The sequence below is a fragment of the Adiantum capillus-veneris genome, chromosome 20 (genome assembly GCF_014529385.1).
Source record: "Adiantum capillus-veneris isolate H3 chromosome 20, ASM1452938v2, whole genome shotgun sequence".
NCBI lineage: Eukaryota > Viridiplantae > Streptophyta > Polypodiopsida > Polypodiales > Pteridaceae > Adiantum > Adiantum capillus-veneris.
The window spans coordinates 128,002,805-128,020,194 of record NC_140950.1 but is presented as its reverse complement, the minus strand read 5'-3'; positions in this window follow the sequence as shown (position 1 = coordinate 128,020,194).

Here is a 17,390-nt window from a genome sequence, read left to right as displayed (position 1 = left end):
CTAAAGCGTCAGATAATTGGAAACAAGAGATGCTACTACAATTAGCACTTGAAAATGCCATACACTCAATTTTTGATTAGCAGGGGATTTTTGATGGTTACAATCCAGTAGGATACTTGGAGTGATATGACAAGGAGTTGGAGCTCCATGGGGTGCCAAACTAGAACAAGATTCTAAAATTTGACAGGTTTGTGATCTCAGATTTCATTGAGCGATTTTAGGGGCTTCAACAACAATATAGGCATAGTTGGTGCAACTATCCGAGAATGTTGGGATCCAAGCATGTATGAAGGTGATGAGGATTCTGCTGATATGCCTACCTATGCGGAGGGTTGCAAGCAGATTAGGGCTAAGCTAGAAAGTTCTATTGATGAATGTTTTCTTGATGATGATAGGATATTACAGGATAAAGACAATAAAGAGGTTTTCCAAGCTATCTATGCAAAGCTTGGAATTGTAGATTCCATGCTAAAGACTGAAGTTAAAGACTTGTAGGGTCAAGAAAAGCAGGAGGATTTAGAGGATCTGTACACACATGAGGGTTCATAGAGTGTGGATATACATGAGCATCTACAAGACTTGTATATATCATATTTACACGGTTTGGATACACCAAATCTTAAGGGCTTGGATGAGCAAGGGTATGTGCTTGAAGATCCACATGGTGATGATTAAGAGGGGGTGTAGACTCCTTGCTTATCAAGTTTTTGTGATGCAGAGCTCTCAATATGGCAAGGTGATCATGAACTTAATGATGTTTATTTAGAGGGGGTGCATAATGGATTGCATTCTTTTGGTGTTGCATATGATTGGGTTAATTATGCCAATGATATGGACAGGGACGTAGATGCAAATTTCAATATTCTTGCTGAGATTTGTGCTACAAAAGTTACAAGATGTTTGGATGAGCGGGAGAAATTTAATGAGCAGTCTACATGTGGCTAGTATGCATACCATATGGGAAATTCCTAGTTTGCAACCTGACATATGTAGGGTGGAAGATTCTTTTGAAGTGCTGGACCTAGAGCTTATGTGCTTATTGGATGAAGCTTTGGAAGGCTTCTCAATTACAGATGCAAAGGGTACCAAAATTTTTGGTTTCATGCATAAGCACGTTTATCTAAATTTGGTTGATGATGACCTCATGCAATTATTGATTGGATGATGATTTATTAGGTTCTAGGCATGTATACAAACTAGGAGAATGTTTTTTGATGCATCTCGAGAGTCTGATGAAGATAATTTCTTTAGAGACTTGATGTACCAAGATATGCATGATCATAATTTCAATACTAAAGTGGGTGAATATGCATAGCCAATGCTCCTACCTATGATATATTATCAACAATTAGATGAGCAAGCTACATCGGGAATATATGGCAGTATCTAATGATACCTGCTGTAGTATGGGATTTGATGCTATCCTATGATGAAGGGTATTTTCTACTAGCTTTTGATCTAGGAGGAGATGGTTTTATGCATGGTCCATGTAAATTGATTGATATTCCATTTGATCCAGGTGGAGATGGATATGTGCATGGTTTGGGGAAATTGACTTATATACCATATGATCCAGGTGGGGTTCATGATGGTTTATGGTTAAATTCATGTTTACGCTTTGTTCCTAAAAAATTCTTGTGTTTTCCCAATAATACTATAGGAGGGTATATTCTAATAAGGCCACAAGTTGGAAAATTTTTCAAAGCCTACTCACAGTGGGGTTGTACGTATGCGATTATATGTTTTTGCTTGTAGCTTCGAATAATGGTTGGAACATACCATGGATGTGCAAGTTTAGAGGGGGTGGATGTCGTGCCGCGTTGCGGGCACACGGTGAAAGATGTGAATCTTGATGCATTTTGAGGTTTTACCAAACTTATGATTTATTCCAAAAGCTGCTATGACATCAAGATGACAGAGTGTATAATAAATGTGATTTCAATGCCTATAAATGGAGTTACTTCTTGCAGACGGAGTTGCAATGATTCTATCAAAATGTGATTTTATAATCCGCGTGTTTAGTATTTGACGTGCTCTCCATGCCTGTCTTTATGGCTTGTCAATTGGAGCTACGGTAAGGAAGTTATGGTAGTTTGAACTTGGAAGAGTTGTACATCCAGATTGGGCAACTGCAACAGAAGGGTCATGGATGGTATGAGTGCATAGCTCTGAAGTGCTCATCATTTGGAGTGTGTTGGTGTTTTTTGATTGCCAATTGGAGCTCAAATGGTGAAGATATGAGCAATTTAAGTTTTTCTGGGGGGCTGGTTCTGCTGGTGTTGGTCCTATCTCAGGATATGTGTTGATGAAGCAAAATCAAGTTTAACAGGGGTCAGTTTCTAGTTCCCGACACCGGCTACAACATGTGTTTTACAAGGCTCAAAATGGGTGTTAGGTTCTTAACCTGTGACCGAATCAGTGGGAAATTGATGAGATAGAAAATAATATTGTGCTTGATACTACCTTGATCGACATACAATTCACTTGCGCAACTTCTAGTCTAGGATGCTAGATCTTAAATATTGTGAATAGCGTCTCTTGTAGTACATTGACTGCATATAAGTCCAATAAAACTTGGGCTTGGGGGGTTTTTTAGCGACAAATATTGTGGTTGATGATGCTTTGGCTGATATGTAAGTCAAATGTGGTGCCTTTACCAAACCAGTCATGCATGTCGAGCGAGGCTCTTGGGAAAATGCTACACAATGCCTTGGTCAGGGTGCATATCAAATGTTCTATTAGGACTTGGCCGGTGTGCATATGCCAAAGTGTGGTGTCCTTACAAAGCGTAAAGGAGGCGGGGGACCCAAAGGAAAGAGCCGAAGGCCCACTAAAATCCAAAGGGTTTAGCCGCCAATTGAGTGAAAGAAGTCTTAATGGGTGTGAAAAAAAGGAGAAAATGGAGAGATGGGGGTGCAGGTAGCGAGGAGATGGCGCAGGGGAGAGAGAAGAGGAGCTTGTGACGGACGCAGCAACAGGGTCGGGATGGCGACGAGCATGAAACAAAACCTGCTCAGCAAGCTGGGGTGACAAAATTTGGATCCATTGTTGTCAAATTTGCAATAGGTCCAAATTGCCATGCTAAATCATCACCCCAATTCCCACGCCTAGCAACGACGGCACCGATGTTTCTTAGGAAGGGAAGGGGGATATTTTTAGGGGAGGTTTTCTTATAGAGGGAAAAAGGAAAGGCAATGGAAAAAAGAGGAGGTAGGGGGAAGGAGGAACGAGAGGGGAAGAGGACTAGGCTGTGGGAAAAAGAAGAAGAATGGGAGGGGAGGACTCTCTCCCTCTATCTTTGACTTGGCCTTCGCAAAGGAGAAGATCTCTCGAGAGGAAGAATCTCTTGCTCCCTGAATTCGGAAGGAGAAGACATATCAAAGGGATAAGATCTCTCTCAAGCTGAGCTCAGGCTCCATAACTTGGGAGCTAAAATCCAACTCTCTCTCTCTCTCTCTCTCTCTCTCTCTCTCTCTCTCTCTCTCTCTCTCTCTCTCTCTCTTCTCTCGATCTTATATCACAAGAAAGGTGAAGCTATGGTGATAAGGATTGATGACAAACAACATCGAAATATCTAACAGAGGGATGTCTAGCTGGGTTTTGTCTCTATCAAGAGGATATTTGAATTCTTAGAGTAGGTCATTCCAGCAGGGATCAAGCAACGCATAAGGGATGTGTTTTGCAAGATAGAGAGTAGGTAAAAATTTGACCGAGCAAAGGGTGAAAGGGAAATTTTGGGAACTGAAGAACTTGGCAATTATAGATTTCTTCCATAGGGTTGGGAATTTTTTATTATGGGTTTGCAAATCAACAGGTATATCAATGATGGAGTATGCAACCATTTGTAACAGGTTCCAGATATCAATTTATTGGAAGTGTATTTTGATTGCAGCATCAATAGTGTCGATAAATGGTTTTAATTTATTTTCCACTGGTATTTGTGATTCGAGTCATGATTTTATTATAGGTTTGCTTTGTAATCATCTCTATATCTTATTACTAACACCAAATTGGTGCTAACTACAATAGTTATGCTTGATTTACCCTCAAGTGCTTCTCCATCTACACCCAGAAGCCCCACTCTTTCCCGGTCGACCCTAGAGAGACGCACGATGGACCTTGGATATGCATTAAGAAATTAATTTCAACATGCAAGTGCATAAATATTGGCTAGAGAAGATTGTGTTGTATTATGCTATGATACCATGGAAGCACATGAATAAAAACCTTATATTGATAAATGCACTTACTCGTATTCAGGATACAACAGTTTTTCTAGTTTCTCGTTGAGAACTAGTAGGCATAGGCACAATGTTCAAACTACATGTGGAGGAGGACAATCAGGTAGATAAATCTTTTGATGATTTGTACAAGGAAAATTGGATTGGCTAATTCATTATTTCAAATTTTGAACACAAATCTCTAACAAAATAAGAAAAGAAAAGATAGAACCACAAAGATTGCACCTTCATGGTAGCATTGCATGTTCATGCCATCCCCATGCCACGATCATGACAACTCTTTTGAGAAGTACTCCAACCAAAATGGAAATGAATAATTTAGTAGGGAGAGGCTCCTCAATGTTTGAGAGTCAAGCTAAAGGGAGCAAAGATGTAGAAGCAGAAAGGATGAGGAAGGAAAATAGAACAAAATCTTTCCAGGTGGTCAAACAGAGTCAAGGAACATCTTCAATGAGTTGACAAGATCAATAAGAAATCTAGATGTTGAAATGGATACTCTTTTGGCAACCCCAAAAACAGCTCCAAAGATAACACCAAACATCATTTTCTCTACCAAAACTTCTCTAAATCAAAATGTGAAGGAAATGGCCTATGAACTTTGAGAGTAGCGCAATTAGGAAATTAGATAAAGTACTTTTGTGAGATTGCTTTGTGAGCATAGCGGGTGAACTTAATTGATGGTAGCAACATAAACATGGTACTTAGATAACTTGGCATGAACAATACTTTTGCAAGAGAGAGAGTTTATAGAACATGACAACAATTGAGGACCAGATTCATACAGAGCGGGGTCCCCCCTCCAATAGGCATTTGTATTACAGTTTCTCCCATCAAGAGAGACTTCATACAATACAATCTTTGTGTTCCTTGTGACCTTGGTGATGCAATGAAGATGGAAACCTTCATGCATCACAAACATAGCATAAACTTTGTAGAAAGCATTAACTATCCCAAGTCTCAGTCCCAAGGCCTCAAAAACCTTCGAAGGTTGAGAGAGCTAGAGAGGAATGAGGATAGGGAACAGGAAGAAGAAACATTCCATAGGAGAAAGAAATAGTTCATCACTTATTATCACTCTTCTTGCTAGCAAACATAATAGCATAGTAATGAAGATGGAGAAGATGGCAAGCTTAAGCATTGAAGCATGGCTCTTGGTTGGATTTGCATTCCATAGCCAAGAGTGTTGGTATACGTGCTCACTTCTCACAAGCTTGGAGAAGGAGGTGGAGTTCCTTAACTTTCACCAAATGAAAATGCATCCACAAAATGAGTGTGTGTGTGATGTATATCCTCCCAGCACCCCCCTTGCTTGCTTGGGGAGAGTTGTAGCTTTTACACATGTTTCAAGCTCATTGGACCCCTCTCACACTTAGCCAATCACATGCAACATGCATTCAAGTACATGGGTAGTGTTTGGACAAGTGTCCTCCTTACCCCTTAGAAAGGGAGAGAGAGCTTGAAAATATCTAGATATTTGTTGGATGGAACTAGAAGCTCATTGGACCCCTATTTAGCCCAACCAATAGCATTCAAGCACACCATGTGGTTAAGCATAGGGAGAGTTTGACATGTGTCCCATGTGCCGTTTGGGTGAGTGGAAGGTTAAGTCCAAAATTTCCCTAACTTTTGGAATTTCATGCATAGGAAGCTTCTCAAGAACCTTCCTCGTTAAGTTTGTAGGGCCTCTTTTTGACTCAAGCACCTTACCACCCCATGCATGGGAAGCTTCTCAAGCACCTTCCTCATCAAGTTTGTAGGGTCTCTTTTTGACTCAAGCACCTTACCCCCCATGCATGGGAAGCTTCCCAAGTACCTTGCTCGTTAACTATTACAAGTACCTCAAGTACTTTAGTCATCAAGCATGCCAAGCACCTCAAACACCTTAGTCATCAAGCACGCACCTTAGTCATCAAGCACGCACCTTAGTCATCAAGCATGACAAGCACCTCAAGCTTAGGTCGGGTTCCCACCTCAAGCTCGCCTAAGGTCAAAGGACTTTTAACACTAACCATTGGAGGTCTTTAATGAAGCTAACCCTAAGGTCTTTTAAGCTCCATTAAATGCACATTGCTCTTTCATAGACTACCTCATTTTGGACCCTTACTGAGATGCAACCATCTCTCCTTTTGGTCCCCTACTGAGATAAGTCTAGAAGCACTTATTGTGCATTTCTCTTCGGTAGACCATCTCCTTTTGGACCCGTATTGAGATGCAACCATCTCTTCTTTTGGTTACGTGTTGAGATAGGTGTAGAAGCACCTGTCTCTATTCTAACTCTTGTTCCCAATCCAAGTTTCTTCCCTCGATCAAATTTCAACTTTGGTTATACCACGAATTTTGAAACATACTCTTGTATGTTTACTTTTCATGGTAGACCAAAAGAAATACATTTCTACTCCTTGAAGAGTAGATTATGGATTCCCTCTTTGCCCCGCATAAGGAGAAGCATGGGATTCATACATGAATTTCTTATTGTATGGGTGAGTAACACATAGCATAATTCCCACCTCACAATCCCTTTTTCCACCAATTCATGAACTTTCCTCATGATGTCCTCTTGTTGAGCTTGTGAAACTCGATAAGGAGGCTTGTTAGGCAGTGAGCTTCCTGGTAGGAGATCAACTGCATGGTCATCATCTCTCATTTTAGAGGTAGCTCACTAAGGATGTCATCAATGAAAGCATCTTGGAATCCATTTAGGAAATTAGACAACTCTAATTCCTCTTGATTGCCTTTATTGCAGGGATATGGTGTTCCCCAACTCATTAGCATCTATGTACATGCTCTTCTCCCTGTAGGTGAAGTAGATTCTCCTTTCAAGGAAATTCATGTTGGAAGCCATTTGGTTAAACCATGGTGCCCCAATAATAACATTCTCATGTTTGAGAGGGAAGATGAACAAATCCTTTTTGTCCACATAGCTTTGGACATGAAGCCTTAATTTTCCAATTAAGGAAGTAACTGAGACGTCTTGTCTTGTCCTTTGATATCTCCATTGGTTTTCAATGCATCTCCCATCTTGTGGGCTTGTATGCTTGGCTTAGTGGTCAACTCCGTGGATATGAAGTTGTGAGTTGAACCAGGGTCAAACAAAATAAAGGAATCATGCTCTTGCATAGTTCCCCAAGCATAGGAAAGGAGAAATCCTTGGCAATGAGCATTATCTTTTGGAGCTTCAAACATAGAGGCTGTAGGAATCTCATTGCGGGCAATTCTCTTGGGGCAAGGAAGATAACCATGGCCTTGCTCCCCACACTTAAAAAATTTGTGTTCCTTATGAAAAGATTCTAGCTCTTTAGGAGAGAGTTTATATTTACCTTTGTAAACTCCCTTCTCATTGGACTGATTGTTGTTGTTGTTGGAATAGCCTTGGTACGAATTTTGGCATTGGTTTTCCTCTTGGCATCACTTTTGACTTTATTTTCCATGGGCTTGACATTCTGTCTAGCCCCCTTTTTGGAAATTGATGCGTGAAGCAACCATGGTATGGTGGATTACATCGTTGATAGAACTAGGCCGTTGAGAGTTGACATACTCGGCCATCTCTTCATGTAATCCCGCACAAAATTGTTGCTTTTTTCCAGTAAAGTCTATCTTTTGAAAGACATTAGCCTTGAGATGTAAATCCCAAAACTTGTCCACATATTTGTGGATAGAATCATGAGAGAGAAGCCTCAAACTCTGCCATTCGGAGAGCACTTTGTCCTTTGCATCGCTTGCAAGAAATTGCTTCATGATGGAAACTCGTAGAGTTTTCCATGTCTTTGGGGCTTCACCGTTGCCATGAAGGCTAGCCCACCATTGACGAGCCAATTTTTGGAAGTTCATAGCTACATGGCTTAGATTAGAGGACTCCATGAAGCCCTCGTCTCCAAAGTCCACATCAAATTGATGGATGAAGGCCAATACTTTGTCGGTAGCACCAAAGGTGCCATCATAGGTGAGAAAAGAGATACTCTTTCCTCCCTCTTTGAACTTCTTTAGCTTTTGTGACCTTCGCCATGCAGGGTAAGATTTGCGATGTCCTCTCATCTTGTATTCCCTAGGAGAATAGCCATAGCTTTCATGGGTAAAGGGGGAAGGTGAAGAAGAAGGAGAAGATGGTGGCCTCTTTCTTGCCCTTTTCTTCCTTTAGTTCCTTTCTTCCCTTTTGGAGTGACAAGGAGAAGGACTATGGGTTAACCATTTCTTCTTGGGAGGAGTTTGCAATCTTTTAGTCCGCCTTCTTCATGGAGATACACCTTTGGAGGAATTTAGGGATTCATTACTTTCTTGATCTTTGGAATCCTCATGTTCTTATGGGAGAGAGTCTTATTTTGGGGTTCTCATCAAGAGCCTCCTAAGCTCTCTCTCCTCGTGGAGAGGAAAGGAAATCCCATAAGCATGAAGTTGTTGAGTAACTTCGGCTTGCAAAGTGGGGTTGCCCATAGCTTGTTGCAACCTAGTGACAAGATAATTAACAAACTTGGGGGCATCATCATTAGCACCTTCATGTGTAAAATCAATGTCATCAATGTTCATTCTACTCTCCTGGTTATTGTCAGCCATGTTAATTAAACTTATGTGTTTACTAAGTGTATGCTTTGGAAATTCAAAACCTTAGTTGCTACTCCTCAGCCTTTAAAAATAGGCACTTAAGTATCTACACCCACGGCTCGAATTGGTTAATTATAGAGAGTGGTGGAGTGAGTCTAACATAGCAAAGTTGTCAAGGGATAGCTCCTTTCAGACTTCTTATGGCTCAATAATGGTAAATCCATAGGCAAGTCTAAAAGGACTCCATTATTAAGACCAAAGCTCCCAAGGTGTGCACTATGTCCCACATAGTGGGCTCAACAAAATCGATAATAGATCCCAGTCCCACTTACCCTAATATAATTAAAAGAATTCAACCATTAATAGCTACTTAAGGACCTCTCTTCTCAAGCAAGAAAAGAGAAACCAAATGCTCTGATACCAATGTAAAGGAAATGGCCTATGAACTTTGAGAGTAGTGGAATTAGGAAATTAGATGAATCACTTTTGTGAGATTGCTTTGTGAGCATAGCGGGTGAACTTGATTGATGTAGCAACATAAACATGGTACTTAGTTAACTTGGAATGAACAATACTTTTGCAAGAGATAAAGTTTAGAGAACATGACAACAATTGAGGACTATATTCATACTGAGCCGGTCTCCCCTCCAATAGGCATTTGTATTATAGTTTCTCCCATCAAGAGAGACTTGATACAATACAATCGTCGCGTTCCTTGTGACCTTGATGATGCAATGAAGATGGAAAGATTCATGCATCACAAACAAAACATAAACTTTGTAGAAAGCGTTAACTATCCCAAGCCTCAGTCCCAAGGCCTCAAACACCTTTGAAGGTGGAGAGAGCTAGCGGGGAATGAGGATAGGGAAGAGGAAGAAGAAACATTCCATAGGAGAAAGAAATAGTTCCTCACTTATTATCACTCTTCTTTCTAACAAACATAATAGCATAGTGATTAAGATAGAGAAGCTGGAAATCTTAAGCATTGAAGCATGGCTCTTGGTTGTATTTGCATTCCATAGCCAAGAGTGTTGGTGTAGGCTCTCACTTCTCACAAGGTTGGATAAGGAGGCGGAGTTCCTCAACTTTCACCAAGTGAGAATGCATCCACAAAATGAGTGTGTGTGTGATGTATATTCCCCTAGCACCCCCCTTGCTTGCTTGGAGAGAGTTGTAGCTTTTAAAAATGTTTTTAGCTCATTGGACCCCTCTCCCCCCTAGCCAATCACATGCAACATGCATTCAAGTACATGGGTAGTCTTTGGACAAGTGTCCTCCTTACCCATTAGAGAGAGAGAGAGAGAGCTTGAAAATATCTAGATAGTTGTTGGATGGAACTAGAAGCTCATTGGATCCCTCTTTAGCCCATGATGGCACAATCCATGGTGGTTCTATGCTCGTCAATGTGGCGCATACGAAAGTGAGGACCCTTTGACCACATAGAGTTAAAGGAAAGGCACTACAAAATAGAAAATTATATTAATTTATCAAATACATATTAAAGATAATTTCAAGAAATAGCAAGATAATATGGTTTAGCTATATGACTACTCTACCTTTGGTACGCAGCCTCGTGCATACTCCCATTCTTTGTTGGTGATGTCTTCTCTGCAAGCTTTTGCCTCTGTCATTCTATTTTGTAGTGCCTTTCCTTTAACTCTATGTGGTCAAAGGGTCCTCACTTTCGTATGCGCCACATTGGCGAGCATAGAACCACCATGGATTGTGCCATCATGGGCAACTTTGACACAGACGGTGATGAAGCCAGGTATTGTGGAACTATTGAAAGGATACTAAAGGTTAATTTTGGAACCTTTCATAGCTTCATCTTCGAGTGCAAGTGGTTTGCAAATGTGTCTAGACGACATGAGAATGGCCTCTACATGGTGGACTCTAGTGTGCATCACACAGGGAGGTATGAAAATTTAGTTTTACCGCGCAATTGTGAGCAGGTGAGTGACATGTACCTTTTTTGTTCTTATTTACTTGTAGTGTTAGTTATACCAATGTGACTCACTTTGAGGTTCTATTTTATAGGCCTATATCCCAACAATCCACCAACCAAAACTTTGGTTCGTAATTCCTGTAACACCTTGGGGGAGAACCATTTTTTCCACTAATGAAGTGTACACTATCTTTGACCCTCTTCCACCTCCAACTTTGGATGAGGTGGAAACAGAGGAGAGGGAGGTCGATGAATCAAGTCCGGTGGCAGCAAGTCTTAGCGAGGATGATTTTCATGATGATGAAGGTGATGAGATGGAGGATGACAAACTCAAAGATGATGAAGCTGGCAATGCATCCACAAACGACAATTCCGCTTCTCTCTTTATTGATTTAGGAGCCATGGTCTTAGAGTTGGATGATGCTTCATGTAGAGATCTTTTGGAAGATGATTCATAAACATTTTGCAGTTATGAAGTTTTCGGTCGTGTAATCCATTCACCTCTCTCTCCCTCCTCTTCCTCTCTTTAGATTTGAGAATATGCTCAATTATGTTAATCAATTGACAATGATTATTTTAGTTGTAACCAAGTGTAATCTTATATCCCCCGCCTCCTTCTCCCCCCTTCTCTCTCTCTCTCTCTCTCTCTCTCTCTCTCTCTCTCTCTCTCTCTTTCTGTTCTTTTTTATATTTGAAAATTATATACAATCTTCTTTAATTTTTATTGGGAGGATGGAAACACCAAAATTTGAATTGGCGGGGGGGGGGGGGGGGGGGGGGGGGTTAAGCCAGAGTTTGAAAGTTTAGGTGCTAAATTTGGACAGCGGATATAACGACGGTAATGAGCACGGTAATAACAATGGTAATAACAATGGATAAAGTCGCCATAATACTTTTAAAAAAAAAAAAAACCCTCCCTCCTCTCTCTTGTTTCTCTCATTGAATCTACACATTCTCTCTACAAAATGCGGTAAAACAACGCGGTAAACACTTGAAGATTTTCATAGTATCGGGAAAGGTAAGCAGAAGGTATGTATTAAGATGATAAACGGAAAGCGAACATGCAATACAAAGAGTGTGTAGTGGATCGCTATAGAGTTGTACAAAAGAGGCTAGGCTTAACTTGAGAGTGAAGCTTTGTACAAGGAATAGACTAAGCTTGAGAGGAGAGTTCTTCTATGATCATGAGATGCAAGCTCGAATCAAAGATGATTTACAATGAGCCATGACCTTCTTTATATAGAAGGGGCACGGTGGGTTACGGAGCAAGCTAACGCCTTGGTGGGCAAGGTAGTGAATGTCACTTCATAATAGTGGGTATCACTCTAGACTAGTTGGGTGTTGATGTTCAAGGTGTTTTATGGCTTTACAAAAGTGGACAAGTCAAAAGGTGGTGGTACTTTGAAAATCTTATCGCACACGCTTTCTTCTAATCACTGAGTGCTAGCACAACGGTGTGGCCTATGCCATAATTGATTATGTCACTTTTAAGATCCTTCTTGCTTTTCTAAGTGCTTATCTAAGCAAGGATGGTATCCCATCCGACCTTCAGAATGAGTCGGCTTGGTCCATCAAGACATCGGTAATCGAGTTCTCTGTTGGATAGGTTCGATGGTTTCTCCTTTATATTTTTATATGTTTCTTTTTTGAAAAATATGCTTCTGTTATCCAAGTAGGGATCTTCTTATCTTTGGTTTATAGATTCATCTTGGATGGCCACATTGGTTAGGTTGAACTCTTGTACATATACATTTTTCCATTTATGTGAATAAATGGTATATAATATCTGATGTAGGAGAAAAATGAAACAATTCATTTCCTTCTATATTATCCGTTGTCAAATGAGATAGACTACAGTCTATCCAGAATATCATTGCCAATGATCAAATCATCACTCGATTGGAGCAGTGGTAGGCAAAGATAGATATTCTGGTTGCTCCAAGTAGTAGCCACACTTTAGCCTGATACTTTATCAGATGTTCTATTTTGTTAGCACACTTGATGATGATAGGTTCATCTAGTTTTCTCCAAAATTGTTTAGAAATGAACCTTTTAGTTAGTATTGCCAAACTGGCTTCTGTATCCAGTATGTCATTGAGGAAATTCTAAAATTCTGCATTCATGATTATAGAAATGGAGACTCATTTTAATGGTCAAAGATCATTGTCTTCATTTATTGGTTCCTGAATTTCTTCTTGGTGTGACAAGATGAACTCCTCTAGTTGATTTTCAATTCTTGTTAGGCTTTGTTGATTTTATACAATTAATGTCTTGTTGTGACATACTCCGTTTTTGATAGTTTGGTGAGGACCACCTCAAGCTTGTATCATTTTGATCTCTTGACTGAGTGTCTGCTGGGTAGAATAGGCCATTCATGCCTTCACCTTGGGGCTATCATTGAGATTGAAAATAAGGCCCTTGTATCCCTCCAAGAACAAAGTCCATTTAACTTTTGTGCCCTCTGTATTCTTGAATGTACTGTTACAGGCAGAGAGCATATAGCAGATCTTTAGCATCATCTTGCAGGCGATGTCTGGTTTCATTGAGATTGAAAATGAGGTCCTTGTATCCCTCTAAGAACAAAGTACATTAACTTTTGTGGCCTTTGTATTCCTTGATGTATTGATACAAACAGAGAGCATATATCAGATCTTTAGCATCATCTTGCTGGCGATGTTTGGTCTCCCTCGAACTAGGCTGATTATTTGTTTGATGGCCTTTTTCATATATGCGAGTGGAGGTGCCTCTCCGGGTTGAGGAAGACCGGGTAGTTGAGCCAGGTGGGGGGAGAAATAAGAAGCTGCTCAAAGTCATCCCACCTTCTTCTCCTGATGATTGGAAAATATGTTGGGTCGATGTGAGTTGGACCAGAGAAGCTTACCGCGTGATTGCCTGCTTGTTATCACACATTTTTTTTTTCCATTTTGGCCTTGCTTATGTGCTCTGTTTAGGGGTCCCTTCAAAAACATCTACGTCCTTGTATCTACCCTCAACATTCGGTAAAATTGCCGGCAATAGTTCCTTTTTCTTCTCTGTTGTCAGCCATTTCAGTAATTGGTAGGGGAGTTCTGGTTGAAGAACCTCCTCTTGTAACAGCTCTGGACTAATGTATTTCAATAGATCTGAATTGAATAAATGGTGTTCATAGAGGAGGTTCCTAGCCACAGCTTCCCTAGTTACTTTTCCGTGTTCCTCTCGTAGATGGGAGTACTCTTGGGACATTTTGTGTGGTTCAGCTGAAGTACCCATATCTACCGAGGCCTTCGGCTATTTCATCTCCTATTCGATCTCTTATTCTATATTGTCAAAATCTGGCCTTGTGCTCCATGGGTCCTTACTCTCTAAGAGGGAGGTTCTGAATTTTCTCGGTCCTTGAGAGCTGATTTCTCAACTCCTCTACCTCCTTCATGAGCATCTTGATGGTCTCATCTTTATTTTGCCCTTCATTTGTGATGGCTTTGCTCTTATTGTGAAGCACCTCTTCTAAATTTATCCTTGTTGTCTGTGAAACTTCGAGGACCTTCTGCAAGTCAACGATATGCTTCTTGCAGGCATCATTCTACTTAGAGATGCTTGCAAGAATAAGCATGGGGTCCTCAGTGAATGCCTCCAGCTATCGATTTTGATAAGCTATCCGGTCTTTTAGTACCTCAATAGACACCCTTTGTTTCTTTTGAGCCAATGTGGATGACTCTTTGATGCTTTGATGATCTTGTTGATACTTCTGTTCTTTTTTTTCTAAGGCCAACTTGTTACTTTGGACTATGTTTTCTTGCACCTGTGTGGCCATTACTTCCTTCTTATAGAGCTGTCTATACTTTTTAAGATCTCCACTAATGTGCTCTATTTGAGAATCTCTCCGTTGTAGATCCTCCACTAGGCTGGTGTTGGTCGTGAACAATTCTTTGTTCTCAGCCTCTCTCTTGTCCATCCCTTGCTTGATACTTACCACTGCCAGACTTAGTTCTGCATTGTTCTATTTCTCTTGTTTGTACTTGAGTGCTATTTGCATAATATATCTCTTCATCTCCTTAGGTAACCTTGATATCATAGCTAGCCTCTCCAAATTTGACATTGGTTTCTGAATGGTTCGGCCTTGGGCCGCTTCTGTTGTAGCCTTTTCTGCAGTATCTTGAGTTGATTCCTTGGTTTCTTTGATATCCTCTCTTTTTGTGAGTGTGATAGCTGGTTTAGAAGGTATTGCAGCTCTTTGTTCTGATTCTTCCTTGTGTGGAGTATCTTTATAAGAGTGTCTAGGAAAGGGTTTTAATCTTGCCTTCTAATGTATCCTCCATATTTCTTGTATTTTTGACACTGCTGATAAAATTTTTTGATCTGGTGATTTTGATGAGAGAGGTACACCAATCATGCCAAGGTTTTCTTGCACTTTTAGCGAGCCTTCAGGCTGGTCTACTTCTATTGGTACATGTTCTATTTTACCTTTTTTTTCTTGATCAGACGTCATGGGGTTTTCTTGTGTTTTTGGCAAGCCCTCTCACTGATCATCTGGACTTGTTGACTGTCCCTATGTTTTAGGCTCCTGGTTGGGCTGTTTTATGAATGACAATATCAATTCTATCGTAGCATGGCCTCCTCCAAACTGTATTCGGCGGCAATCAGATCTTTGATTAACTCCTTAGCCGTCTCCTCAGGTGTGAGTTGTGAGGTTGAAATCTTATCCCTTTTAATTTCCTCCATGTGTTGGATTGTCTGCTCGAGATGAAATTCGGCTTTAGAGGCCTGGTATTCCATGTGGATCAAGGAGATATGTATTGGATTTGGTATTTTAATTTCTTCAATACGTGATTCTTGTTGCTGTCCTTTTGCTTGCCTTGCCTGGTCCTCTTGTTGATAGATCCTCTCTATCATCTCGATCACGTTGTGTTGCTGGGACTTGTCAAGTGATTCCTCCCTCGGAGTAGTGGTTGTTTGTTGATGATGATCAAGTCTCCTTTTTGGTCCTTAATTGGTTGGAGGAGGCACTCTCTTCATGTTGTTCTTAGATCTTAGCCAGTTTAGATTTCTCTCTCTCTGCTTACTCTTCACTTGGTCTCTTTGATGTTTGACCAGTCTGTTCTTTGATTTTTTCCCTCATCATCTCTGACAAGCTTTGGGCTTGTTCTTCTTTCCTAAGTCATTGCATCTTCCTTCTTTCTTGGGCGGTCTCCCTTTGCTTCTACTTCTGCTTCTGCTTTTCCTTGGTCCAATGTTTCCTGTCCTACTCTTCCTTAATCCTCGTGTCCCTTTTTTTTATTATTTGGGCATAGATAGATGCTGGCTTCCTATCTCTAATGGTTGGGTCCACGTGTTGGAGTTCCACTTCTTCTTCATCCATCTTTGATCCAACAGATTTAGAGCTAGTGGCCACTTCATCTCTGACATATTCAGGTTGTGTCATCGGTTTTGCCTTGGTGGGCCTTGTTGGTGTAGAAGATCCGGTCTCTTTTCTTCTCTTGGGTTGCCTAATCATTTTCACCCACTTATTTGATTCGGGAGCATCCTTAATGGGTCTCTTCTTTGACAAGGCAAGATTCTATCTTAGTCAGAAACTCTATGCCTTGCAAGTGTGGGATGCCTGTCTGTTTTGCCGACTGTTTCTTCTCGGCCACTGCTATTAGTCGATCGAACCCCAAGCTATTATCTTAGTCAAGAACTATGTGCCTCCCATGTGCCTCTCAAGAAACATTCAACTGGGCTAGCTGTGTGGATAGCTTGCTTGGACTGCTTTTCCTTACCGGCTACTGGTTTTGATGTTTTCTTTGTGAAATTTCCATTGGTATCCATATCCAAGACCTATTTCTTTGTGCTTGACATAACTCTTTGGGTAGCCAGATTTGCTTTTTTGACTCGGTTGGTTGTTGAGTCGCTAAGTGGTGCTTTGTCTGTTGGTTTGGCCTCTTGGAGAGTTTAGACACAATGCGCTTAGGTATTCAAATAATCTTCTGTGTTTTTTGAGCTTGAACTAACTTCTTTGGTACCCACACTTTTGTGATAGAATCATGAGTGGGCGGTATGGTTGTATGAGACGGTACCTGAGTCTGTAGCAGCTTGTGGACTTGTGGTCATTCTTGTGCACTTGCTACGTCTTTCTTGACAAGAAAGACGGGCCTTCTTTCTCCCTTATCATGAAGCCAAAAGAAGTAGGTGGCTATTGTATAATTAATTTTCTTCCTGTGAAGCACCAATCAATTGTTGGATAAAAGCATTTAATCAGGAGAGACATAGACATGCTCTGCTAGAAGAGCAGTGAGCTGTGAGAAAAGACCAACATCACCATAGCTTTTGTGCCATCATCTAGGTGATGTTTTGTAGAGCGTGGGTGATTCTAGTATCATTATATCGCCAAGGATCTTTGAGATATTTCTATCATCTAACTCTCTGAAGAGTCTTGTTTTACTATCGAAACGCAATTCTAAAAGCCAAGTGGGTTTCGGCAATATCTCTCACTTGGCCCTCCAAACTTGCGTATCCAAATGCTATTCCTCCAGGCTTGGTGAGGATAATTTACGTGCCTTGAGGACCCCCTAAGTGGCAAGTCATTATCCATCACCAAGTCAAACATAGCCAAAAACTCATCATCTCTCCACTTTGCATGTAAATAAAAACCATGTAACAATCTGTGTTGCAATCTGCTTCAAGTATATACTACAAGGACACGAACAATGCCT